General features: G+C 40.7%; 1 long non-coding RNA gene across 1 annotated transcript; it reads right to left on the reverse strand.

Annotated features, from left to right (window-relative positions):
* Positions 1 to 358: 358 nt before the first annotated feature.
* On the reverse strand, positions 359 to 15,032 carry LOC132652230 (uncharacterized). The gene is made up of 4 exons (XR_009589710.1): positions 14,828 to 15,032; positions 6,911 to 7,107; positions 6,534 to 6,610; positions 359 to 1,922 (listed from the first exon to the last, which is right to left on the reverse strand). It is a non-coding gene; the product is annotated as an uncharacterized LOC132652230 (long non-coding RNA).
* Positions 15,033 to 27,027: the final 11,995 nt, after the last annotated feature.

A 27,027-nucleotide genomic window follows, 5' to 3' on the forward strand; every position in this document is an offset into this window, starting at 1 on the left:
GGAACTTAAAGCTTAGTCTGAGAACTGTTAACCACAGGATGTCTAGACCAGAATCCTAAGGTCAGCCCCATCAGCAGCTGAGTCTTGACAACAATCTAAAGAGGAGACTGATGTCAGAGGCACCTAGCTCATTTCCCCTTATTGTGTAACTGCTATCTGAAACATTAACCAGATGTTCAGTCGACTTCCATAATCTCATTTTGTTATGAGACTGGGGTTACTCAGAGATTCACCATGACCATGAATAAATTTTAATGAAAAGAGGCTTTTTATTTAGATGCCAGCACCAGGCACCTGGCACCAGGACTGCATTGAGAGCACCCCCAAGATGCAGCATCTAGCCATATCAGCCCAGAACTTATAAAGAAAACAAAAACAAAAACAAAAAACCATAAAGTTAAAAGTATGGGCCTTGTAATTGTCTTTTTGAACGGAGAAAGCTTGATTACAAAAACATAAATAGTAATTAGTCTTATGGCCTACTATCTTGCAGAAATTTGACAAGATCAGTCAATTTAAGAATAGTCTTTAATATCTAGGAAACAGGAAGCAAGCTAACGGGGTATAGTCTGTACAAGCTAGGGGTTGACATGCTAGAGGCATTTTGGAATACACACACACACACATATATAATAGTTATTAAAACCTTAAATGTAATGTTAACTATCAGACTCTACCACTGCTTGCTCAGAAGAAAAAAAAATAAGATAATGCCTCAGGTAACAAAAGTACCCAGAGGCCCACGCCTTTAATCCCAGCACTCAGAGGGCAGAGGCAGGTTTATCTCTGTGAGTTCAAGGCCAGCCTGGTCTACAAAGTGAGTTCAGGACAGCCAAGGCCACACAGAGAAAACCTGTCTCGAAAAACAAACAAACAAAAGTCCCCAGCGTTCAGACATCTGTAGTTTGTTCCTTTAAAAACTCCCTCCACAGTCTTTTCCTTTTGCAGCAGCTGTCATATGGCAAAGAGGCTGTCCCAATATTGCTATTAGGAAAATAAACTTGTTGTTTTTTTTTTTGTCTTTTAAACTTAAATTTTGTTTTGTTTGGGGATCTTTCCCTGGTGATCTGTCTCAAACTCTGTAACATTCTGGAGGTCCCAGTGAGACCCTTGGGAGACCCCAGACTCAGGGCCAAGGGTTCAGGAAAAGCCCTAAGACTTAGCTGCCGAGGGAGCCTTCAACAGAGAGCCCCTGGTAGACTTAGAAGTCTGGGGAGCCTGAGATCATGGCTGCCACAAATTAACTATCACTAGCCTGGGATCCAAATGGGAGCCAGTCCAACGTGGCCCTTTTGCAAACTGGCAAGTTGTTTTGGTCTTGCCATCTAGACAATCTGGAGAGGTCAGGGTGGATCAGACACCCTCACTAACCCAGTCTCTGGGCAGAAGAGATGTTCTCTTGTCCCCTTGGTTAGGAACTGTTGGGTACATGAAGGTGGCCACTGCAGGCGTGTCCTCTCACTACATGAACGCTCCGTCTTTTTAAGTTACTGTTTGGTGATCTGTGTTTTCTGATGTGCCCATAAATCTGCTTCGGACTTGGGAGCCGGACCATAAGTGAGGGAGAGAGTAAGAGGGTAGTCTAGGGAGAACGCAAGAGTGCAAGCTCAGCTGCCCTGGGTGCCACCCACTGGCACGTGTCTTAGCTTCCTCCTGCAGTGTCCTCTGTCTTTAACCAGGGCTCTCTCTGGAACTCCGACAGCTGCCGCCTTTGTACCACTGCGTTAGAACAATGCAGACAACCCCAGCATCGAGTCCCATGGGCACAAAAACTCCGCCTTCAGTTGGCCTCACGCAGTCCCACCTCATAGGGCCCAGGTCCAGGACCATCTTCTGGGTGTGGATACCAGTAAAGCATTGTTTTATATATGCTGTCCTACTTGATTGAAAGCTGGCTCTGTCATTCTGTTGTGGCCAATGACCTATGACAGAGAAAAACAAAATAGCTAAAAATGTGGATTGTTTAGCTATTCTCAATTGGAGTTATTGCCACACAACTCAACTCATACTCATACTTTTGGGGAGGTTATATTTAACTCTCTAAAACTTTTGCTAAAGTATAGAGTTTATCTCAAGATTTGTAAGACTATTACATAAACTTTCTGTACCTCAAAATTTATAAGTTTACTGGAAATGGTTAAAAAACTGGAAAATAAAATTAAAAACCTGTAACAAAAATTTAGCATAAAACTTATAACAAAGGGGTTGGTAACTGAAAATCTATACATAGATAATCTTATATCATACTGCGTATGCAACTGGAATTCAACTCTTGTTTGAAAATAGATGGTTTTCATTTAAAGAAATATTCAATATCCTTAGCCATCAGGGAAATGCAAATCAAAACTACTTTGGGATTTCATTTTACACCTGTCAGAATGGCTAAGATTAATAACACAAGTGACAGCAAATGCTGGTGAGGATGTGGAGCAAGGGAACACTCCTCCATTGCTAGTGTTCAGATTTATACAACCACTACGGAAACCAATATGGCTGTTCCTCAGAAAGTTGGGAATCAATGTAACTCAAGATCCAGCTATACCACTTGTGGAGATATACCAAAAGTGTTGCTCTATCCTACCACAAGGACACTTGCTCTGCCACATTCATTGCTGCTTTATTCATAATAGCAAGAAAATGGAAACAACCTGGATGTCCTCAACAGAAGAATGCACAAAGAAAATGTGGCCCATTTACACAACCGAATAGTATTCAGGTGTTTTAAAAAAAAAAAAAAATCAATCCCGAGTGAGGTAACCCTGACCCAAAAAGATAAATATGGTATTTAGTCCCTTAGATGTGGATATTAGCTATTAACTGAATTATAACCAAGCTACAATGTAGACCAAGAGAAGTTAGGTGTAAAGGAAGAGCCTAGGGAGAACACACAGCTAGTCCTGGGAGGAGAAACAGATTTTACACATAAACCAATGTGGATGTGGAAAGGAATGGGAGGATGAGGTGGGGAGGAAGAGAGGAGAGAGGGGAGAGGGAGAGAATGCAGGAAGAGACAGCTGGAATTGAGAGGCATTTGAGGGATTATATGAAAATGTGATGCGGGGAAACTTCCTAAAATATATGAAGGTGATCCTAATGAGGTTTCCAAATAGTCGGGGGGGCTACAGAGTCTCAACTGGCCATCTCTTGTTACTGAGTCTTCCAGTAGAAGGACTGGATTATGTTCAAGTGAACTGTTGGCCCCAAACAACCCAGGTTGTTGTGTTGGAGGTTAGTCTGATGGGTGTTACTGGTCTTCAAGATCTACATATGTTGTTTTTTTCCCCTTCCTTCCTTCCTTCCTTCCTTCCTTCCTTCCTTCCTTCCTTCCTTCCTTCCTTTTTAGCTACTTTGTGCATTTCTAGTGAGTTCTTCTGCATCTTAACAATATCTTCAATATCTTCACTGGCTCAGCTCGGTTTCTCTTGGCTCATCTGCCACCAATGCTAATTCGCTTTCAACTGTCTCTTATTTTCACTCTGCTCGATCTCTTTCTTCTTCTCTCTAGTCCTACTCTCTTTTCTTTCCCCTTGCATCAGCTGTATTCTCTGACCCTGTTCTTCTGTGCGTAGACCCTACTCTTGCCTACTGCCCAATCCTACTACTCTCAGCTCTCAGCTTTTGCTGACTTTTTACATACTCTCCTGTTCCCAGAAGTCCAAGACAGTGAAGAGTATAGAGTTCTTTAAAGGTCCAGGAACACAAAATAAATCATACTTGCTGAGACAACACCCACACAACTAATTGAACAATAGAGAAGTCAAGCTGGTGCCTACATTCTAGTGTCAATGGTATGGAAGGGCACTCTGAAAGCTACCAAAAGAGAAATATAAACACCAACTCAGCCACAAAAACTTTTGACCTACAATCTGTCCTGCCTGTAAGATATGCTAGGGCAATGGTGGCACAGAACTTGTGGGAGAAGCCAACCAATGTCTGATTTGACTTTGGGTGCACTCCATGAGACAGAACCCATACCTCACACTGCTTGGGTAACCAAGAACCAGAGAATAGATAGCCTAGAGTAAAGCCAAACACTACTGGTCTTAAAATAGATATATTAATAAAATGATTCCTAATGATATTCTGCCATGCTCATAGATCAGTGCCTTATCCAATCATTATCAGAGAAGCTTGCTTCCTTCCTTCCTTCACATGCAGAGACCCACATCTAGTCATTACTTAGAGAGGGAGTCTTTGGAACACACATTTCTAAATGGGATGTTTCTATCAAATCTCTCCCCTCAGAACTCAGGGAATCCCACAAAAGAGGAGGTGATATGGTAAAGCTCTAGGTAAATGATTAAATAAAAAAGAAGAGTTTGTGGTCTCATACAACCTGATTCAAAATCTGTGACAGAACTACATAATCAAAACAGTGCAACACAGACAAAAGGATGAATGAACAATGGGATAGAATAAAAGCTGGAAATAACCCTTAACTAAGGAAACTCTTAACAAGGGTGCCTAGATCATATAGGAAAAGGATATGTTTTCCAAAGTTATTTATTTATTTAGATTTTTAAAAGATTTTTTAGCAAATAATAATGAAAAAAACACACTATCCAAATGCAAAACAATATGTGACAAAAATTAACTCAAAATGGATCAAATACCTGTGTTTATGAGCTAAAATTATAAAAACTTCAAAGAAAACAAAGGATCAACAACTTTCTGACTTGGATTTGACAATGATTTCTTGAATATTTCCAAGGTGTTGGCACCATAAACAACAGACAAGTTAGACTTTATTTTTATAAAAGACTGTGCATTGAACAATTGCTACCAGTAGTAAGAGGGCGGCTCAAAGTGAGAGAAAATATTTTGGAATCATCTATTTGGTGAGGAGTGTATATCCAGAATTTATAAACACCTAAAACTCAATGAAAAAATAATCAAAACCATAAAAATCAAAGAAGCAAACTCCACAACAACACTTCAGGTTTAAATAGACGCTTCTCCAAAGAAGGTGATACAGTGACCAATAAAAACACGGAGAGATTAAGAGGACAGACTACTCTTCCAAAGGTCCTGAGTTCAACTCCCAGCAACCACATGGTGGCTCACAACCATCTGTAATGAGATCTGGTGTCCTCTTGTGTCATGAAGGTATACATGTAAGCAGAACTCTGTATAAATAATAAATAAATAAATTAAAAAAAAAAAAAACACGGAGATGTTCATCATTAACCACGAGGAAATCGCAAACTCAGGAATGCTTCCCCAAAATATACCTTAGATAAATGGAGACTCAGGCACACAAGGCTTAGAGGTGGTCTATGTTCCAGAGCAAGACGAACAAGGAAACAGCAACAGCAGGAAACCCAGAATAACTTAAGTGTCCAGCGGGATTAGATGAGCCGTGTCACCTCCAAGGAGTGGAGACACACAAGTTATAGCTTGAATGGAAATTTCTCCAACAGATGCCTGCGTATGAATACTGCATCTAGTCATTACCTCAGTGGGTGACATTATTTTGGGATGTTGTGAAACATTTTGGACTCTATCTTAGCTAACAGAAGTGGGTTGTTTCGGAAAAGGCCTTGCCGGGTGTGTGTACTTATGGTTCTGATCCAAAGTCTCAGCTTCCTGATGCACCACGATGGGAATAAACCACATTGCAAGCTCCTAAGACCATGGACAGAACCATACAGACACCCTGCCTTTCCCTCCAGGAGGGACTGATGTCCTCAAAGCTCTGAGCCAAATAAACTATTCTCCCAGTAAGCACTTTCTGTTTGTCACAGCAATGGAAAAAAGTTATAGCAAATCAAAAAGATTAACGAAGATTAAGTCAGGTGTGATGGTGCACGCCTTTGATCCAAGCATTCAGGGAGGCAGAGGCAGGCTGATCCCTGGGAATTCCAGGTCAACTGAACTACAAAGTCCAGGACAGCCAAAGCTACAGAGAAACCCTGTCTCAAAAAGAAAAAAAAAAAAAAAAAAAAAAAAAAGAAAGAAAGGGAAAGCATAAAGATTATCTTTAAATACAGGTATAAATCAGCTGTAGGTTACATTGTTAGGCAAATAGAGCGTATTTATGGTATGCTTTCTTTCCTATGAGAAATACTGAGAGAGAAATATGTTTGTTTACTTTTTAAAACAATTAAACCATACACGTAATAACAATAACAATAATAATAATAATAATAATAATAATATTCTCCAGTTGGAATGGAGAACTCAGGATTAAGAGACAAAGATACAATACGGATTTTTTTTTTAGGTAGTTTTGGCTTTGGAACCATAAGAACATTTTAAATACTTAAAAAAAAGAGAGATAAATTAATTTTTAAAATTGAAAACAAAAAGAAAAAAATGAACCTAAATGAATATTATTTTTGTGCCATGGTTATAAAGAGATTTTTTTTTTCATTTAGAAAAGATCACATACCCATAACTCCTCTTTCAAAGCAGAGGAGTTGTGCTAATAGGAAAGAGCCATGATGTTTTGTTTTGAGTTTAGCTGTCTGCAGGACAAACATACTAGTTCGTTTTCCTGTCGCTCTGACAATCTACCTGAAACAACCACTTACACGGACGTGTGATTATGGCTGCAGGGTTCACGGTCTTATCTTGGTGTTTCTAGGCTGTTGGTGTCCTGCAGTTTCAGCTGAAAAGAAAGAAAAAGGTGCTTTGGAGGTGAATTAATCTAGCAGTTTGCCTGGCTTAGTGACAACATGCATTATTCATTAGAGAAAACCAGGCATTTCTCTTTTTCCTGTTTTTTCTTTCTTTGCTGTGGGAGAAGCGGATGCACATTGAAGAGACACTTAAGAAGGTTTTTATAATTTGGTTTGATTGGAATTGGAGATAGGATAATCCATGAACCTTTGAAGTTCTACTTGTCTGTCTCTGACTTCTGAAATATCTTAGAAACAATAGTATACGGTAACCAAAACATTCATCTCACCTGCTCCCCAGACACTGATTATCATCATCATCATCATCATCATCATCATCATCATCATCAGCAGCAGCAGCAGCAGCAGCAGCAGCAGCAGCAGAGATCAAAGCCACCATGCCTCCCCCTCAGAAACAGATTTCAAGATGAAATCTGTTCCCTCCTGAAAGGAGCCCAAGTTCCTTGGAGAAATGGCAAATCCATGTCTGCGATAAAAGCACATGGTTATTTGGAAGCATTTGATAGAAGGAAATGAGGCTGTGTAAAAACGGTGGGACCGTGTCGAAAGAATGCAGGAGCTGCCTTGAAGTTGTTCCTGTGGGCAAATTTGCGACAAGGTGAGCATGAAAAAGAGTCATAGCTCTAATGGATTACATGGCGTTGAGTCTGAGCATTCATCGTGACTGTCAAATGGTGGAGTGGAGGTGAGCCCTTGTCTTTCAAAGGCTCTCTCTTTCTCCTTTCTCTGCTTTTTTTTCTCTCTCTTCGGATTTCCCCCTCTATTCTTCTCCTTTGCTCCTTCCTAGTTCTTCCTCTAGAGAATGCAAGTGTTGGGTTGTGAACATGTCTGTCTGCCCAACAGCCAGCTAGGACCTCAAGACTGTAAGGAGCCACCAAAGTCATGAACCTGAAGCGGATACGCTCACTGGAGCCTTGAGACTGTGAAGGCTGGGGTGGCTCTCTGACAGAAGCTTCTTAAGAGGCTCAGGGGCACCCAATCCCTGGGCTCCTGGCAGGAGACAGGACCTGATGCATTAACCTGCTAGGTCTTCCTATCTGTTCTGCATTGCCAGGTGACCAACACAGTTTTTCCAGGAAGCATTTTACCTGTCAAATTCCTATCAACATCATTATGCTACATAGTACTTCTACTTTCACGGTCTATTTACCCCTTTCAGTTTTGATAGGCGTGAAGGCTGATACTGCATTCTGTTCTCTAAACAAATGCACACAGCATTATATTAAGTGAGCTGTTTCCATAGTACGCTGAAAACTGCTGGCTATGAGATCACCGAGGACAACCAGAGTGTCCTTCACCTTGAGGATCTGCTTGCCCTGTGCCACAAACCTCAACATAGTGGTTTGCATTCTCACGACTTTAGAAAAGTCAAGAAAGACGTCGTCAAAAGACTAATACAGAACAAAGAAAAACTTTTATTGCTCCCCTCACAATCCCACAAAATCATGGCTACTTTAAAGACAACCACAAGGCAAGGCCTAGTGATGCACACCTTTAGTCCCAGCGCTCAGGAGGCAGAGACAGGCAGATCTCTAAGTTCAAGGTCAGGTTGGTCTACAGAACAGTTCCAGGATAGTCAAGACTACACAGAGAAACCCTGTCTTGGAAAAGCAGAACAAACAAACAAACAAACGACACATGCACTCATCTGCAGTATGCCGTGTCTATCCTTGGAGGGTGTCTTATTTTGCCATCGTGACCCCAGCATTAATCACAGCTTCTGTATTTTGATTCCTCTGGCCCCTCCTCAGTACTTGCCTATCTTATCACAGTGACAGATGTGGCATTGACTTTGATTTCTGGTGGCCATACTAGAAACCTAGTCTCCTCTGACAGATCAACCCATCAAGGACAAGTGCATTGAAAATTCTGTGTCTGAGAAAAAAAAAATCAAGGTATTTGATATGTTTGTGCTTGTGTATGTGTTTAAAGACTATTTTTATTTTGTGAGTGTTTTGCCTATATGTATGTATGTGTCTTAAGTGGGGGCCTGTTGCCTGCCAGAGACAAGAAGAAGGCGTTGAATACCCTAGAAATGGAGTTACAGACAGCTGTGAACAACTGTACATAAATAGAAGACAGATAAGAAACATTGCTTCCAGCTCAGCCTGGTGAAGGTGTCAACACCCCCATGGCTTGTTGGATTGGAAGGAACTTTGTTGACTCAGGAAGATGCACATAATGGGTGATCATGGTGTCTTCCCAGAGTTCCCACAAATGTGCAGGACAAGCCTGAAACTAACTTCAGGGTGAGAGCTGTCACAGTTTGTCGTGGGTTTTTAGTGGCAGATATCAAGTAGTTAGTGCCAATAGAGTCCTTTAAGCAATCCTGATGTATAGAAGTGATAGTCCTTAGGTTAAACACATACAGAGGCTCTTTTACTTGAATTCTGTGCATCTTATGGGTGCTGTTCTATCGCCTGTCATCTTGCAAATACTATTCAGATTCTTTCTATCAAAAGTACTTCCATAGGATGTTAACAGACAACAATCAAGAAGCTTCTCAAAAATGCAATCAATAAGAGCAAATATTTAAAGAAAGCAAGTATGACACAGACGCACGAAGTCTTAGGTGAATGATGTCCAGCAATCTTTATTAATTAGGAAACACTGCTTGGAATGCACAGGGTTAAAATATGTCCAGATATCCTTGCTTAAAGAGAATAGCCAAGGTTCAGCACAACCTGGGAAAGATTAGCAGCATTAACAGTGTAGTTTGGAGATATCAACTTGGAAAAGCGTTTCCCCAAGCTTTACCTTTTAGGCAGTTTATATGCATTTAACACATAAAGAAAGGAGCCGGCAACGATTACAGAGAACCACACAGGACTTACATAGGAATTCAGCTTCTATTGTTGAAGCAAAATTCAGAATCTATGGCTCAGTAGGATAATCATTCCACAACATGGACAGAAATCCAGTTTTAGACCTCTAAAAAGTCAGAGACCAATGCCAGGGACCACTGTTACATTTTCTGATGGACAAATGGATCTCACCTATACAAGTATGAAGATGTATTTAGTTAAGACAAATAAATATACACAAAAGTTTCAAATGGTAAGATTGCGAATATGGCAAGTTTTTTGTCCACATGATACTTACTTAAAATATCAGAAATGGCTAGTTGTGGTAGCCTTTGATCTCAGAACTAAGGAGGCAGAGGGAGGAGGAGTTCAAGCCTTGCCTGGCTTACATTGTTTGTTTCATTTGTTTTTATTTTCCTATGTAGGAAGACAAGGAGGGGTATCAGAAAGAAAAAGCTATCCAAACAAAATAGGATCCAATCATAGAAAGTTTCAGACCAGCCAGAGCTACACAGTGAGATCTTGTGTGTGTGTGTGTGTGTGTGTGTGAGAGAGAGAGAGAGAGAGAGAATGTCATAAGATTTTCACTGTTCAATTATAAGGCATGGTGTACAAAATAGTTACTGGCTACTTTGCATGCATGTTTTATCTCTGTAAACTTTGCATACAACGTAAAGTTTAGATACACGATATTACACATTTGTGGGTGCGGATACATAGAACGTTAAATGTACTAAAATAAATTTAAGATGGTTGTTGATAAAATGTTAATTTAAAAGACTTTAACATAAACAGGTACATATGAACCTTGACTTTGTAAGACACAATTTCCTAACTAGTCAAAAGTTTGGCAAAATTGGCAGAAATGATAAAAAATTATCTTGACAAAGTATAAAATCTTGCTCTAAGCCAATTCCTTTTTTCTGTTACTAAGAGAAGGCACTATCCTCAAGAAAGTTTCATTGCTTTAGGCACACAAGTTGGGTTCTGGTATTTCATTGGCATAATAAATTTTGATCTCTGAAAAAAAAATCCCTAAAATATAAATTTTGGATACATCTCTTAAGTTTTTGAAAATCGTTTCTGTAATCACCTGGTGCATAAGTATAGGTCATATTTTTGATGGGCTTACAAGACCAGAGCCAAAGTTATTAAAAGGCAACAGCCTATGCATACATTTAAATGAGTCCTGATCCTGTTAAAAAGCCTGACAAAATTAACAGGAAACAGGGAACAGTAAAGTCTTATTGGGATTTTTGTTGTTGTTGTTTTGCTTTGTTTTTGTTTTTGTTTTTTCAAGACCTGGTTTCTCTGTGTAGTCGTAGCTGTCCTGGAACTCACTCTGTAGACCAGGCTAGCCTCAGCTCAGAGATCTGCCTGCTTCTGCCTCCTGAATGCTGGGATTAATTGCACCACCACACCAGGCTTAAAGTTTTGTGTTTCAAAGTTAGCCTTGTTCCTACTGTCTGAAAATAAATCAGAAAGTATGAATATAAAACTCTTAAAAACTGCATTTTGGAAATGGTAGACCAAAATTACATTTGGTCAATCTAATTACACATAAATCTTATTTTCTGTAATTTATAAATGTATGTCTATAATCAGAAAAATTATTCATGACATTTACAGATGCAATTGTTGTCTATTTATTGAAATTGTATCAGCTTTCTTTCTTTCTTTCTTTCTTCCTTCCTTCCTTCCTTCCTTCCTTCCTTCCTTCCTTCCTTCCTTCCTTTCTTTCTTTCTTTCTTTCTTTTTTTTTTTTGAGACATTGTTTCACTATGTATCTCTGGCTGTCCTGGAACTCATTATGCAGACCAGATCTCCGAAGTGCTGGGATTAAAGGCGCCTGAAAGGAAAGATATATCCTGGCAGTTGGAAACCAAAGAATGTCATCACAAGATCACACTGCACAACAAACCTCACACGAGATGTACTGGGGAAAACACAGGAGGGTGGCAGCCTCAGGTCCGGCGAGACGCTTCAAAAAAGAGTCATCACACTAGGCTTTGAAAAATATTTTAAATGAACAAAATTTCTAGTAAAATTTCTAATTTGTAATAAGATTACAAAGTGGAGGCTGACCAGCTCTCACAGTACTCAGTACCTGTGGGTCCTCTCAGCACTTCTCAACCTGCCCCCTATCCTAAACCTTTCCTTGTGGGGGATGGGGGGTGGGCGTCTGCCTCCCTCACCCCATCCTGATCCCTGTATGACTCAGCCATTTTCACTCTGCCAGTCTCTTGGCCTCTTGGCCTGGCTTTGGTCGGTGGCTCCTCTCTTGCTCCTCTCATGGTCTGGGTTAGTCAGCTGGTCATGTTCAACCTGGACTCTCTCCTCTGCCTGCTTTCTCCCTTACAGCGACGATATAAATCTCCATGCTTTGCGAGTAGTCATGTCCTCTTCCTTTTATTTCACCTTTTCATTCAATGTTGTAGGTAAAAAGAAAAAAAGAAAAGCTCCGGACTTGAACACCCACCAAGCCTAGAGCAGTGTGGTTCTCAGTCTGGGGTTGTGACCGCTTTGGGGGTTGAGTGACCCTTTCACAGGGGTTGACAAAGAGCATCTGCCTATCAGATACTTATATTACAATTCATAACAGGGGCAAGATTACAGTTATGAGGAAGTAAAGAAATAATTTTATGATGGGGGGTCACCGCCACATGAGGAACTGCGTTGCAGCATTAGGAAGGTTGAGGACCACTGCCCCACATAAAGCCTGCCCCCTGCTCAGCTTTTTGTAGCGTCTCACCGGACCACCCTCCTGTGTTTTCCCCAGTACATCTCTTGTGTGAGGTTTGTGGTGCAGTGTGACCTTGCGGTGGCATCCTTTGGCTTCCACCTGCCAGGATACCTTTCTTCTCAGAGCTGTAACACTTACAGATGTTCTGTTTGTTATACAAGCATTGTTATAATACGCCTATCACAATCCATTTTGTAAAGTTCCTCCATTTTGGTTAAAATCACCATAATTCCCAAAGTACAGTAATTTGCATTTATAGAATCATAATAGCTTGTTTTCCTGGATCCCGGCTCTCCCGGTCCAGTTGACTCCCATAAAGGACAGCACTGGAGATGTTTAATGTCATCTGACATTCTTTAACTCACCACTCCCTGGTTGCCCCTAGCAACGGCAAACCGTGGGCTATAAAAGGAAATGTTTTTATTTTCTCCCTGTTCTCTTTCTGCCCTGTAAGTGCTGCAGCCCGTAAGCAGACAGTAGGTTCTGGTTCTTACCGTAAGTAATCTGAAGTAAACTCACTCTTACCTTAGTCACCTGAGAGGCACAGGAAAACACATTCCATGTTCTCCAGAGAAACACAGAGTGTTAGGCACATAGGATTGTCTTTCCAATGGGAAAGATGTTAGAAACAAGCAAACAAGCTAACAAAACCTGTTCTTCCACCCGGAAAGCTGAGAATTGGAAGTGACTAATGTCCTGGTGATCTGTGTTATCTGTTTGGCCAGGCCATGCCTAGCTCCCACAGCCAGGAGCAGAGGCGGGTAATAACCCAAATGTCCTCTAGACGGTTTATACGACCAAAACCAGACCAGACCATTAGGCCCTTACCTAGTGAGGTAGCCTGTCTCTAGAACCCATCTTCACGAAAGAAATGAGACATACCCTGAGTTGAGTCTCAATGTAATGATGCTTCTGAGAGACCAAAAAGATTAAAAATTATCAGCTATTAATTAAGGCCTGAACTAGGTGGGTGGAGAAGTCTAGTAATGCCCTGAGGGGAAGGACTGCCTTACTGCATTCTTTCCCCACCCACTAGAGATACAGTTGCTAGGAAACTGGCCCATCCTCCTAGGGAAGGACACCAGGTCATTATGGTCTGGGGACCTTCCTTATAGCCAATCAATTCAAAATGTAGCATTTTGACCAATAGATGCTTGCCAGGAAGGAATTGCCCCTGCCTTGGGCATGCTGGGAGGGACCAGAATCTTTAAATCACCCAACTAACCTGAGCATGAAGCTCTCAGCTCCCACCACTTTGGCTTTGGCGGTAGGGGTGTGTGGGCCCAAGCTGCAGCTTATAATTTACAATAAAAAAGAACCTCATGTCTTTACAGCTGAGTTTGTCTATTCCTTGTCTTTTGGGGTTCGTGAACTGGTCAGAACCTTTCCTTGTGTATGAGGGTTTGTGTTACACCAGGAAACATTTTCCCCCAAAATTATACTGAGTTTAAAGACAGTGGGAATAAACCACCTGTCATTAGACACCTGTCTGATCCAGGTTGCTGAAGTCAATCTGCACCAGGTTTTCATTCTTCTTTCTTTGAGTGGGTCACTTCCCTATAGGGACCCCCAGGGACCCCCTCCTCCCTCACCATATTTTGAAGAAACAGAGGTCACAAGACTCTTCTTTTTTTCTTGGAGTGTTCCAACAAGCATTCAGAATTCTCCTAACATGACTCCATTCCGGGACTATGTTCCAACATGTCCCCTTTTTTATCTTTAAAAATCACATATAGACAGAGTGGTTTTGATTGAGGTGTTATAGATAGATTTGTCATTTAATGCATGAATATGAGCAAGCAAATTATAAACATAATAACAAAATATAAACATAATGAATGTTAGAACAGTAAAAATGTTGTGTGTACTACTTTGCCACCAAGAATAGGATTCAGCTATGTCCAGTACTACTGGTGCGGTGGTTTGAGTAGGAATGACCCCCATAGACTCATATGTTTGAATGCTTGGCCCATAGGGAGTGGTGCTATTAGGAGGTGTGCCCTCGTTGGAGTGGATGTGGCCTTATTGGAGGAAGTGTGTCACTGTGAGGATGGGCTTTGAAGTCTTATATGCTCAAGCTAGGCCTAGTGGGGCAGTCTCCTGCTGCTTTCAGGTGAAAACATAGAATTCTCAGCTCCTTCTTCAGCATAATGTCCACCTGCATGCTGCCATGATTCTTGCCAGGATGATAATGGACTAAACCTCTGAAACCGTAAGCCAGCCCAGTTAAATGTTTGCCTTTTTAAGAGTTGCCATGGTCATAGTGTCCCTTCACCATAATAAAACCCTAACTAAGACAATCAGCTACATTATTATATTGATCAGAAAAATCTACAGAATAGCTTGAGGAAAGAGCCGTGGGATTAGCAGTTCTGGTATCTTGTAGAATGTAAGTCTGTATTTTCCTTTTATAGGAATACAAATGTTATAATTTCCTATGCAATAGAAAGTGATTTAAGTCCCAAGAAAAAAAAAATTAAATGCAGTCCCTTCTCCTGATGAATGATTGAGTCTGTTATAGTCCCCAAGTCAAGTCATAAATACAGACTCATTAGTGAAGACAATCGGAGGTGGATCAACCCAGCCTACAAGCTGAAACAGAGGGGGATGAGGAACACAAGACCAAAAGAGGCACTCACCGCAGATGCTCATGTCATAGAAGATAGCATTTCCAGAAAGAGAGTCTCAGGTGACACGTGTATGTTTCATAGAATAACTTCTCTCTTGGTACACAGGGCCTTAACTTGGCAGTTGGGCAGACTTGACTTTTGAAAATATGGTCGATATCTCCTTTTGCCCTTTAGCTGGAGATTTGCTGTTTCCTCTCCTTCTGCCACTGTCCTTTGATGGCCCAGAGCCAAAGAAGCTGAAAAGGAATCATAATGTTTCAGTGGATCCATCTGCAATGACAGACCCCTTCCCGATTTTCTTCAGACAGCTGTGCTTTCAAGTATCAAGATGTATAAAACCACACAGGCCTATCTAAAACCAGTTCAGAATGTTCTGCAGAGAAATGTTTTTGAGCAAAAATTAAGCGTAAATAAGGAAAGTACAAAAAAATCCCTTTCTTGGTGCTTCCCCTTTTATTTTTTTTTAAATAAATGTTGTTTTAATGTTCTATGTGCTCTTTCAATTATACTCTGACCTTAAAAATTACAAGAAATACCCAGCAACATGGTGAAGTTCCGTTCTTTACAGAAATCTGTAAATTTTTTACTACAGTAGACTGGGCCATTGTCCATTTTTGTAGAAATAGGTATTCCCACAACAACAAGAGTTTGTGCAAGAAAAGAACATATTACAGAAGCGTTTTCCGAGAACTGAGGCATACCCCAAAAAAGTTTAGAATATATGTCAATGCAAATGTGCGGGTGAGGCATCCAAGGCACAAGAGCAAAGTGAGTGACATTTATTTTCCATAATTCATCAGCATTTTTACCTGTGGGATAAATTCCAGCTACAGGAATACGACAGCATAAGGGAGCACAACTAAGACAGTATCACACCGTTTGTCTTACCTGTCTAAGAGGGATGTTGTACGGTACATGAAGCCTGTCAGCATTAGTGTCTGGTGTTGATGTTCCTGTTCTTGAGAAGCAAAAAGTAGGGCAGGTTGATGCATTAGCTTGCTTATTTCCTTCTGCAATAAAACCAGAAAATTTAAATTATGCATGAGTGTGAATAACAAAGGATACAGGCTTTAACTACATGCTGTAGTTCCTACAGTGATGGGAGGATAACAGAATGAAAAGACAAGATTAAAGCAGCTTCTACTGCTGGAAACAATCCTACAACTTAAGCAGAGTCTGAAATTGTCAGAATGTGGTCCATGAATGAAGTTGAGTAGGAGGTTTCTGAGACCTTATGAGATATGCCAAGGAAAGAAGGCAAAAGTCTTTTAATCTCTGCCCCTCCATAACATGGGTTATTCTTAGAATGTACTTCATGCCCCTGCCAGGTAGAACAAACAGGAATGCATCTACCTTAGACCCCCTGCCATCTAATCCACTAGTTTTCAGAATGATGTTTCCAAGCGTGAGCTGTCCTCCTGACTACATACAGCTTAAAGTTACATGACTTTGCCCTTTGACTGTACAGAGCCTGAACTCAGGTGAACTTTGCTCCTGTGACTTTGTCTAACCTTCAGAATACTCTCAGAATATAAACTCTCTGATGGCCTGAATAAAGATGTCTATGGAATGAGACTTTAGTCCACCTCATTTTTAGGCCCCAATCTCTCAGGTTCACACTGCCAACAAGAGAGGTAAGAGAAACAGTATTTAAGGACCTATGAATTGACCAGAATAGATGAATCAAAACAGCCTATTCCATCTGTTGAGATGAAAAAGAAAAAAGAAACCATCTGTAATTCTAGTTCCAAGAGATCTGACATCTTCACACAGACATCCATGCAGGCAAAACACCACTGCACATTAAATTGATAAATTAATCTCTCAAAGATCCACACAATGCACAAATGCTTCTTTTAGTCTGGATTTGAAGAGCTGTGGTTCTTTTCTTGCCTCTGGAGAGAATATGAGATGATTATCTAATGCTGTCTCTCCTTCTAGAGCCTTAAGCAGACTGGTTAGTGCATAATTGTGTATTCCTAAAGTAGGGCATAGCCAATTAATAGTTTTTAATAATTACTGAAAGCTGTTAACAGTTTTAAGATTTCTAATGGACTTTTTTGTTTGTTTGTTTGTTTAACAGCTGTTCTTGTAATTGCTTGTCACAAATATTGGCTGAAATTGTGCTGGAAGTAACAAGCACAGCTCACGAGGCCAGGGAGTGATTGGTAAACAAATTCCTTTTCCCTGCCATGACCTAGCTTGCCTAGGTTGTGAAGTTAGGATTTGATAGGCTCTCCTAAGTCCTCATTAGGAAGTAGGGAGAATTCACGGTTCAATTGATTTATCAAATGCCTCACCCCATGGTCATCTTCAGCAATAGAAGATAAGTTCTTACAGGAGGCTCCAGTAAGAAAGCTGATGGAACCATTGCTAGCACACTTGTTAGTGGCACTGTTTTTGCTTTTGCTTTTGCCTAACTGGGAAACATCTCCTTTTTTGTATCTTTTATCAATCTGAAGGTTTGATCATCCAGTTTATATTTAATTAGGGAATTAGTCATTTCTTCCTCATGGTTAATATCCTTCTTATCATAAGTATTTTAATAGCAGTCCGAATTAATGCTCAAGTGACATAAATTGATCAGGGATCCTTTCCCCTTATTTATATGCCTTTTCAACACTCAGACTGTGCCCCAGACTTCTTCATCTAAAGTTTTTTCTTCTGGAAACCAGAGATTATACTCATAAGCAGCTTGCGAGCAATCTAAGAGCCATGGTTTTAATAATTGTGATCCTCCTCTCTTTAAACAGTGATAGACAAGCTCGACACAAGGCGAAACCTTCCCTGATCTCTGTCCCATTATTCTCACGCATCTCCTTCTTTATAGCTGACCTCAAGTCCCTGTTTGGGTATCACTTGTCACTCTTCTAGAGGCAGTGGGACTTGGGAGAATGGAGCCAATAAATGAGGTGTGTTGGGGGGTGGTTTTGTGTACTATGTATTCAAATCCTGATTTCTGTACCCTGAGATCTGGTTGCAGTCTGGATATTGGCATTGGCATTTCTCTGAAGCATCCATCTCTGTCTTTTTTTTTTTTTTAACAATTATTTTTATTTTTATTTTATGTGCATCAGTGGTTTTGCCTGACTATATGTCTGTGTGAGGGTCTCGATCTGGAGTTTCAGACAGTTGTGAGCTGTCATGTGGGTTCTGGGAATTGAACCCAGGTCCTCTGGAAGAGGAGCCAGTGCTCTTAACCTCTGTGCCATCTCTCCAGCCCCCATCTTAATATTGTGTAAAAATTGTTTTCCAGTGTAGTCATAAGGTTATTGTAAAATTCAAATGCTGATTTCTGCACCCCTTCCCCCTGCCCATAGCTGGTTGCAATCCTTGCTCTGAAAATCTCCTATCTCAATGTTGTGTAAACACTGCTCCCCAATTGTCCTTTGATATGCTAGTAAAACATTTTATAGCCAATTGCTGTAAGATAAGCAGGGAAAAAATAGGGCCAGACTTCCTGTCAGTCTGGGGAGGGGGAGTTAGAAGAGGAAGTGGGAGATTCAGCTATAGGCAGAGGTCCAGGAGGTACCAAAGAGAGGAGCTGGAGCAAGAAAACCACAAAGTGCAAGTATTTCTGGGATGTACATTGGGAAAAAGCCAAATTAGCTTAGAGGGTTAAGAATAGACCTAATGCTGCTCAGTTCTTGTGCTGTGAATCTTGTTAAAATAACATAATGGAGTCTCAATCATTTGCATGATAGCCAGGTTAAGAGAGAAAATGAGAAATAAACACAACTTTATAAAAATAACTATTAACAGCCCATCACCTCTGATTTGCTGATAAAGAGTTGAACAGCCTATAGCTAGGAGGAGAGTTCAGGCAGGACTCGCAATCCCCGGAGAAGGGTCCCAAGCAGAGGAGAAAGAGAGGGAGGAGGTCACCACAAGGCCATGGATGGAGCGGGAACATCCAGGGTGAGATTAGTTGGCAGGTAAGGGGGCACATGGCTGGGAAGCAGGCCAGGCAAGCCTAGTCAAGTTAGAATAGATGAGTATAGCCAATCTCAAAGCTATAGTGCTTGAAGCTTATTGATAAATGTAATAGATGTCTGTGCCATTATTTAGCAACTAGAGCAGATGTGGAAAAACTTTTATTTTACAGAGGTGGACTAAAGCCTCATGTAGTGGCTAACTTTATTTGGAGCCGTAGACAATTTATACTCTGAGGGTTAAAAATATCACATGAGTGAAGTTCTTATGAGTTCAAGCCATATACAATGTCAGTACAAGCTACCATAGAGGAATAATTGAATAACATCAGCAAGCAATAATGAGTACTCTGAAGTAAACTCACTCTTATCTGATACACATGGGAGGAGAATGAAAACACAGATCAAGAACAATTCCATGTTTAGAAGAAATTAGGTCAAAAGACTCTTGGGTTTTTTTTTGTTTTTTTTTTCTTGGTGTTTTCTCACAAGCACTCAGAATTCTCCTCACAGGAATCCAACCTTTCCATGGGATGAAGGTTGGGCACATTGAGGGGGCCTGGGATTTGTTAATCCTGAGGTTTGCCAAGAGAAAAACCAGTTCCACCACTTAAGCCAAATTTGAAGCAAGTTTTTAATTAAATACTGACCAGGATGGGCTTTGGTCAGGACCACTTTCTGGAATTCCCAGCTGAGTAGCCTTAAGATACTGAGAACAAACCAAAAAGCCACCATATTTTCCCATGAGGCTTTGTTATCCTCCAAGAACTACAACTCCTAGCATTACAGGAAGTTGCTTGGTTCTTGGGCAGGTGGGTCTTACAGTAAACATATACACACAAATATGGATGGCTACCAAAAAGTTACAGCTATATTTTGTGGTTTGACTAGAAACAAGGTGGATTGTTTTGGGTTCCTCATACCCAGGCATATTGTTTCTGCAAGTAGAGCAGATCTGTCAGGCTGGGACAAGCAACTCTTTATGACTAGGGGCTATTGCCAAATACCTCTCAACTCAATTTCTCCTGATCTGAAGCTATGACCCTTAGCAATGCCAATCCCTGCCCCCAAATGGGGACTTTTCAATCTTTTCACCCCACCTCACTTTTTGTTTTATAAGTACCTAAGCTTGCAAGCAGGGAACTGATTCTTTTCATTAGAGTCCTTCTACAGGTTTTTCTTCTGAAAAGCAAAACAAACCCTGGTTCTGTCCTGAAGTTATTTTCTTGTCTACCTATCCTTCTCCTTGACCTTAGAAAAAGGGCACTTTTTGTTACAAATGTAAATACTGACTCAATGAACCAAGACTTTGGACCACATACTGCTTTTATCTTGATACACTGTTATAATATGCATTACTTAGAGGTATTTTGACTTCCAGAAAATAATTTAGATGTATATTGTCTCTCTAAGATGCTTGTTTTAGAAGATCAGCAGCTCTTATAAATACTGTAAGAGTTTTTTCAGACTTAGTTTCCAAAAGAAACAGTTGAAAGCTCCAGGAAAGAAACTCAAAATTAAATTTCAATTATTTAGTATTTTATTTAGGTCTAACTGAGTCAAGTTCTTACATAGCTAGTTTTCATTCAGTCTCAAATTCTATAGTTAACTACTAAACTGTGTATTTTAGTTAACCACTTTTCCAAAGGAAAAGAGAAAAAGAGGCATCCTATATATTAATGCAGCCCAAAAATCATTCCCAAACATGTATTCATACATACACACTAAATTAGACATGGCAAAAAAAAACTAATTAGCATAGTAAACTCAAAAAGAAATGAAAAATTGTAGGGGCCAGATGTTTGTTACTAAATTATTTTCAAGAACTCTAAGGGTAAGGTAGGTTTACGTAACGCTGCCTTAGACAGCATCATGAATCCACAAAAGATTACTCAAATAGAAGGGCCCAAGACAGGACAAACTTACGATTTCCAATGATTTAAATCACAAAAGAGAAATCTTCAATGGCCTTGTTTGCTTTTCCAAATAGCTCAATGGACCCCTAATGTCTCAACAACAATAGAGGAACACAGTTCACCCTTCCCTGTCATTTCATAGACTACCAGATTTTTCAACAGAATTCCCCGTTTGCTAATGAGGGCTTCCAACGTGCAAAGTCTGCCCCATAAATGGCATCATATGTCAAATAGTTGCATGGAAATGGCTCAGAAGAACTCCCGGAGACAAAGCTAGTTACCAAACGGCATCGACCAAAATAGTTGAAAAGAATTCCCCCAAATTCACAGGGAGAAACTCACAAAAAGGGTAGACATTTTCCAGGGTCTAAAACAGAGTTCAGTACGGAAACCACAGAAACGAATACACGTTTTGCTGCTTCACCAAACTGAGCTGCAAAGCAGTAGATACCCACTGATGTGGGAAAATTAGAAAAGTCCTTTGCAGCTGGAGATGTGGCTCCCGGGTCAAAGGCACCCAGTTGCTCTCCCACAGGACTTGAGCTTGGTTCCCAGCCTCTACACTGGGTGACTTGTCACCACCTGTAACTCCAGGTCAGGGGACCTAGCACCATGTTCTGGCATCCCTGGGCGTGTGCACACTCATAGATAAAACATTTAAAATCTTTTTTTAAGTCCCTGAAGTAAGTGACTGTAGTAGCCGTGCTCGCCCGATGGATCTTCCTCTGTACTCGAGGACCACTGGCTATGAGTGGCTGCCATCCGTACTGGGTCTTTTCTCCTAGCTACAGCTTGCATAATTTGTTATCTAGTTGTTAGGGCTCCCTGGGTCCAGGCTTTGAGCTTAATAACCTTAACTGCTACACCCACGCTAGTGTCGCCATAGTAGCATGTGCTACAGGGCAGGAGACACGCTTTCTTCAGAAATTCGCTCCCTGGAAGGTCCCTGGCAGACCCCCCCGTCTGGCAAAGAGACGTGTTCTGAGATTTCTACGCTTTTTTGGTTGCGGTTGTGGGGCTGGATTGAGTTTTTTGATCTTTCTCTGTGACTCCTGAAACAGCACAACTAATTTTATAAAAAAATTTATTATTAGTAGATTATTAAAGGCTTTAATAAAAATAAAATGTAAAAGGAATAAGTTTAAGAAAAGTAATGAATTAGATTTAGTATTAATAGGCATTATAAGAATAGTGAAAAAATAATGGGCTCCTTCTTAAGAAAAAATAACATGAGAAGTACAGCTGGCACGAGTTTACCCCTCCCTTCAGCGTCTTGTTCCTAGGGAAGATCATAAATCTTTAGCAGGACATAAGGGAGGATGGTTGACAAAGGTGTGTTTAGACTTTGGCAGGTATTAGACTTGGCTCGGAGGACTATTGCAGCTCCTGACTTTCTTCTTCACTAGTCAGTGATAATGGAGCCATAGTTGAGGTTTTTGTTTCTTGTTTGCGTTGATCAGAAAGTTTCTAGGCAAAGATTTCTTGTGGGCACTGCCCTATGTTTAAACATAAAACTTTGTATCCTTGGTACAAGTCTGAATGTTCTGGAAAGCATGCCAATTTTAAGGTGCTTCCTTGTGAGATCACTATAAAAATACCAGCTTGACTTCAGTAAAGTCGCAGCAGAGTCAAAACCATCAAGGTGTCTCTGTCTGTCAATTCTTTGCCGAAACCGTGTCTTCCTGTCCAAAGCCTTGTTCTCCCTCGGACGCCGGGAGCCCGACTGGGCTGGTCCGTGGCACTTAACATTTCAAAATAACATTACTTTATCTGAATCGGGTCTTCATGTTTAAAAAGAGCTAAGCTTTATGCTACCTTCATAAAAGAATTTTCTCGTTATTCACTATAAATTGGATTGCAATTCTCGTTAGTAAATGGGCAAATGGTTATCTTAGCTCTTCCACGAGGACCTTATTTTGGGGTACATCTAATTTAAATCCAAACTTTTAAGGCTTAGTAGCAAACTTCCTCCTACTAAGAAAAATAGGAACTGGGTCCATTCAATTGAGTTACTGTTCTACTATTACCATTTAAAATATTCGCTGCAAGAAAGGAAAGCCCCAGGGAAGCCGCATGAAATACTCATGTTTCTAAGTAACTTACAGTAATTTTTACTCCTTTGACTCTTATTAGAGATACATAAAGATTTGAATTGAGTCTTTCTAATCCAACAACAGCAAAATCAATCTCCGGTGACAACATTCATGATGTTTTCTACCTTAAGAGCTCATGGCTATTGATCAAGTATATATTTAAGGTATGTTATAGTATACAGTTAGTTTAAATCTTAAAGAAACAAAAAGCAGTAAGTAAGGGTTGGAACTTGTGATGGTTATTGTTGGTGGTCAATTTGACTGCTTCTAGAATTATCTAAAACCCAAATGGCTAGGTACACCTATGGAGGATTTTTTCATAATTAAATCATTTGAGGTGGAAAGAGCCACTTTTAATCAGGTGAGAAGATCAATCTGGGCTACACCTTCTGCTGGCAACCCATTAAAGGAAATGGAAGAAGGAAGCTTGCTTTTTGCCTGCTTGCTTTTCCTCTTACTGGACAAGTCTATTCATTCCTTCGCTGACATTAGAGACTATTTCTTTGGGATTCTGGCGTATACCAAAGGCCAGCTCATCCAGCCTTGTGGACTGAACAGCTACTGGATTCTTGAATCTTCCACTGGTAGCCAGCCATTGTTGGATTAGGTGGCCCACAGCCTGTAACACACACACACACACACACACACGTAATACAAATACAACAACACAAATACATATACATGTATATACAGATACAATGTGTGTGTGTGTGAGAGAGAGAGAGAGAGAGAGAAACAGGGGGATAAGAAGTTTAAGGCCAATTTCAGAACATCGTAAGTTAGAAGACAATTTGGGCTATTTGAAACTCTGACTCTAAAATAAATGCAAAGTATAATCCTGATAAACATTTTATCAATGAAAATTAATTGGGCAATATTATAGAGAGATGCATGCTTCCCTTTATAATAACTGTGAAAAAAAGAAATGTCTTGATTATACCCACAAAATCTGTAGAAGCTTATTTCTGATGTCTGGCCTTTTGTTTCTGTCCATTTCAGTAATAACACTTGAAATGACAATTTTCATAAAAGGAAATTTGATTTTGTTTTGTTTTGGTGTTTTGAGACAGGGTTTCTCTTGTCCTTGGCTGTCTTATATTCGCTTTGTAGACCAGGCTGGCCTCAAACTCAGCAATCTGCCTACCTCTTCATGAGTGCTGGGATCAAAGGCATGTGCTACCAGGACTGGCTGAAAGGAAATTTGAAACGATGTTCTGTTGTTATCTTATTTCTTCTATAGTTTCACTTTCGATTTACTTTTCCAAACTAAAATCTGATAGAATACCAAAATAACAGAACCAATAAAGTTATTTGTCACTAATAAGTTATACTGTACTAGCACATGGTTAAAACTGCAAAACAAAACTACTCAAAGAGAAACAAAAATAAAAGATCGCAAATTATTTCAAGCATTCTAAACATCATCCGATTTTTTTCATAGACTACAGATACCTATAAACACAGGGGAAACATAGGGTCAGCCTGGTTAAAGAATGGTTTTTGGTTGGTTAAAATGTCCTCTTCTTTCATCTGCTGCCTTAACTCTTTAGGCCATATTGTGTTCTTGATTATTTTAACTTTTGGTAACATACTTCTATTATACTTATATGTCACACATAAGTGTTGTGTCAGATACAGGGGGTAAAAAAATGAGAACCCAAGCCTGGATAATAATGGCTGCTAAAGCTTGATCTGTCCAGAGAGTTCTTAATTCCTCAGCAGCTTCAACAGCCTTTCTGTCTTCTGAAGACTGCTCTCTCGCCCACTCAGTCTCATCATTCTCAGCTCCAGGGTGGAGGGCGGGGCAGGGAGGTCACCCCAACCTGTACCTGCAGCAGCATCTATAAAGCCGACTCATGGTTACAGTCTCGATGGCTGCGGAACAACCGATACTCTCTGAGAGTAGCCGTTCAGGACTCTTCCTGAAGCAGAAAGAGTCCCCCTCTATCTGGGCCACACCTTCCGGTGGCAGCTCTCCAAAAACCATCCAGGTTCCAGTGCCAGACTGAAACTGCTGAATAAACTGTTTGTTTAGAGAACCCTGACTGACACAGACAGAGATCGGGTGTGAGCTGGTCAGCCCAGATACTTAGCTTCCAGGCAGTTGTGGGGTTTTTTACACTGTATAAAAGAAGGAAGCTAAAGAGAAACCAAAGCATATATAAGTTCCCCTCAACAATTTTGGCATTTTTCGGCGAGGACAGAACTACTAATGGAAGCAAGAACAAAAAGCAAAGTTCCTGCCCCTAAACTTCCAGGCTGGTTTCTGTCTCCATTTGGTCACTCTGAGAAGATCTGAGGCTCCTCACAGAGATATCCCTGTTTGATGTACCTGCCTGCCAGACTCTCCCACCAATCTACTTCATTGTTCTTTCCACTGAATTCCTTTACATATTATTTGGCTATCTCATCCACATATACAATACATCTTGATTATTCAGGCAACTCCTTCCTCATGCTCCTGCTGGACACCTCTGCACAAGTCCATTTCCCACTTCCATGTCATCTTTTGTTTTCTCATTTGTAACTGAGAATCCAGTTGGTGCTGCCTGCTGAAAAGCTGACTGATCTTGTTGGCTCGACTTTTGCATGAAACCATAGCTGCAGAGAGTTCGCGAGTACAAGAGTTACAGAGTGTCCAGAAGACAGCATTTCATAGCATGCTTCTTCCTCTTCTAGCTCTTACATGCCTTCTGTTCCCCTGCCTTGATGTTCCCCAAGCCTTGGGTGGAGGGGTAGAGGGCTGAGCAATCTCAGGCACTTATTCTCATCACTTGACCCCATTACAATTCTCTGCAGTGGAGGCCAGGGCCGAGAGAGGCCTCTCTGGTTAAGGCTGAGGAAAGCGCTAACCTATGAGTATAAACATAAATATTTCAAAAGCACTTTAAGAACATGTCCATGTAGCAAAACAACAGTAGTTGAAGTGGAAGGTTCTGGTTACTTTGTTGTGTCATGTGAATACGTTTTTTGTTTTGGTTCCAAGGGTAGGATTTGAGAATGTTTCTCCCCTGTGGAAAACAGCCCCTGAGGAAAACAGGCCCTGTGAGAGGGCACGTGATGGTGGACAGCTGAAAGCTACCTTGTGCAAGGGGCCTGGTTTTTGTGAGCTGCAAAATATCCTTGTGTGGACTCTGAGAAGGGTTAAATAGAAGCCCGCAGACAGTGAGATAACACTTTCTGCATCTCTACGCTTCTGCATGGCTATGGTTCGCATCCTTCGCTGACGGAGTTTTTTTTTTTTTTTTTTTTTTTGGTTTTAGCAGACTTTTATCATTTGGGCAGAGTCTAGCCACTTCTACTGAATCCTCCTCCTCCTCCTCCTCCACCTCCTCCTCCTCCTCCTCCTCCTCCTCCTCCTCCTCCTCCTCCTCCTCCTCCTCCTCTTTCTCCTTCTCCTCCTCCTTCTGCTGCTGCTTTGCTGTTCGACTAGACTACTGGTGTCCTGATGACTAAGTTTGGTAATCCCCAAAGGACCCATCTAACCTTATCAGCAGGAAGTAGATAAAAGAGATCTGCAGCTGCTTTCCCTACTAATTTTCTACTGAAGTTCAGGGAGCTGAAAGGGGGGTAAAGACGGTTAAGAACCTTAAATAAAGTAGGCTTAAAAAAATCTAAGCCTACAAAAGTAATGAAACCCTCCCCTCCACCCCACATCCCTAGGAACTATGCCTTCTCAAGCCATGGACTTTTGACCTGGCTTGCATTGCAGTAGGAATTCTTTCCTGTGGAGGAGGCCTCAGATCCAGTTAGAAAGTGGTTATCCGAATAACCTTCCTGCCATCTTACACCAGTGGATAATCCTGTCTGACAGGTCCTATTGTAGCATTCAAGGTCTAGAAATTGGATAAATGTGTCTTAATTGGATAAATGTGCCTTAATTTATGACTTTGCTCTATTACATATGAAAACCATATGAAACTTTTGCCATATTGTAACATGTATTGGAGGCAAAATAAATCTGTGTTTCCCAGACCATGGTCACTCATATTTGGTTCCAGAATAAACCATCTCTCTCCCTTTGAGGACAGAGCTGTGCTTCTTATCAGCACCACCTTGTGTATCACAAAATGATGGGACAGAAAAGGTCAAGTTACAGAAGGACACATCTGTGTGCCTGAGTGTAAAAACACATCTGTACACACATACACATTGTCATCAGCTCGGCATATGCATGCTGGCAATAGTTTGTTTTGAGTTAACTTTTGTTGTAGATGACAAATTGGGGAAATTATAAGACTCAATGACATTTTCCATTCTTCCTGTGT

This window comes from Meriones unguiculatus, chromosome 2 (assembly GCF_030254825.1).
Source record: "Meriones unguiculatus strain TT.TT164.6M chromosome 2, Bangor_MerUng_6.1, whole genome shotgun sequence".
Classification (NCBI taxonomy): domain Eukaryota; kingdom Metazoa; phylum Chordata; class Mammalia; order Rodentia; family Muridae; genus Meriones; species Meriones unguiculatus.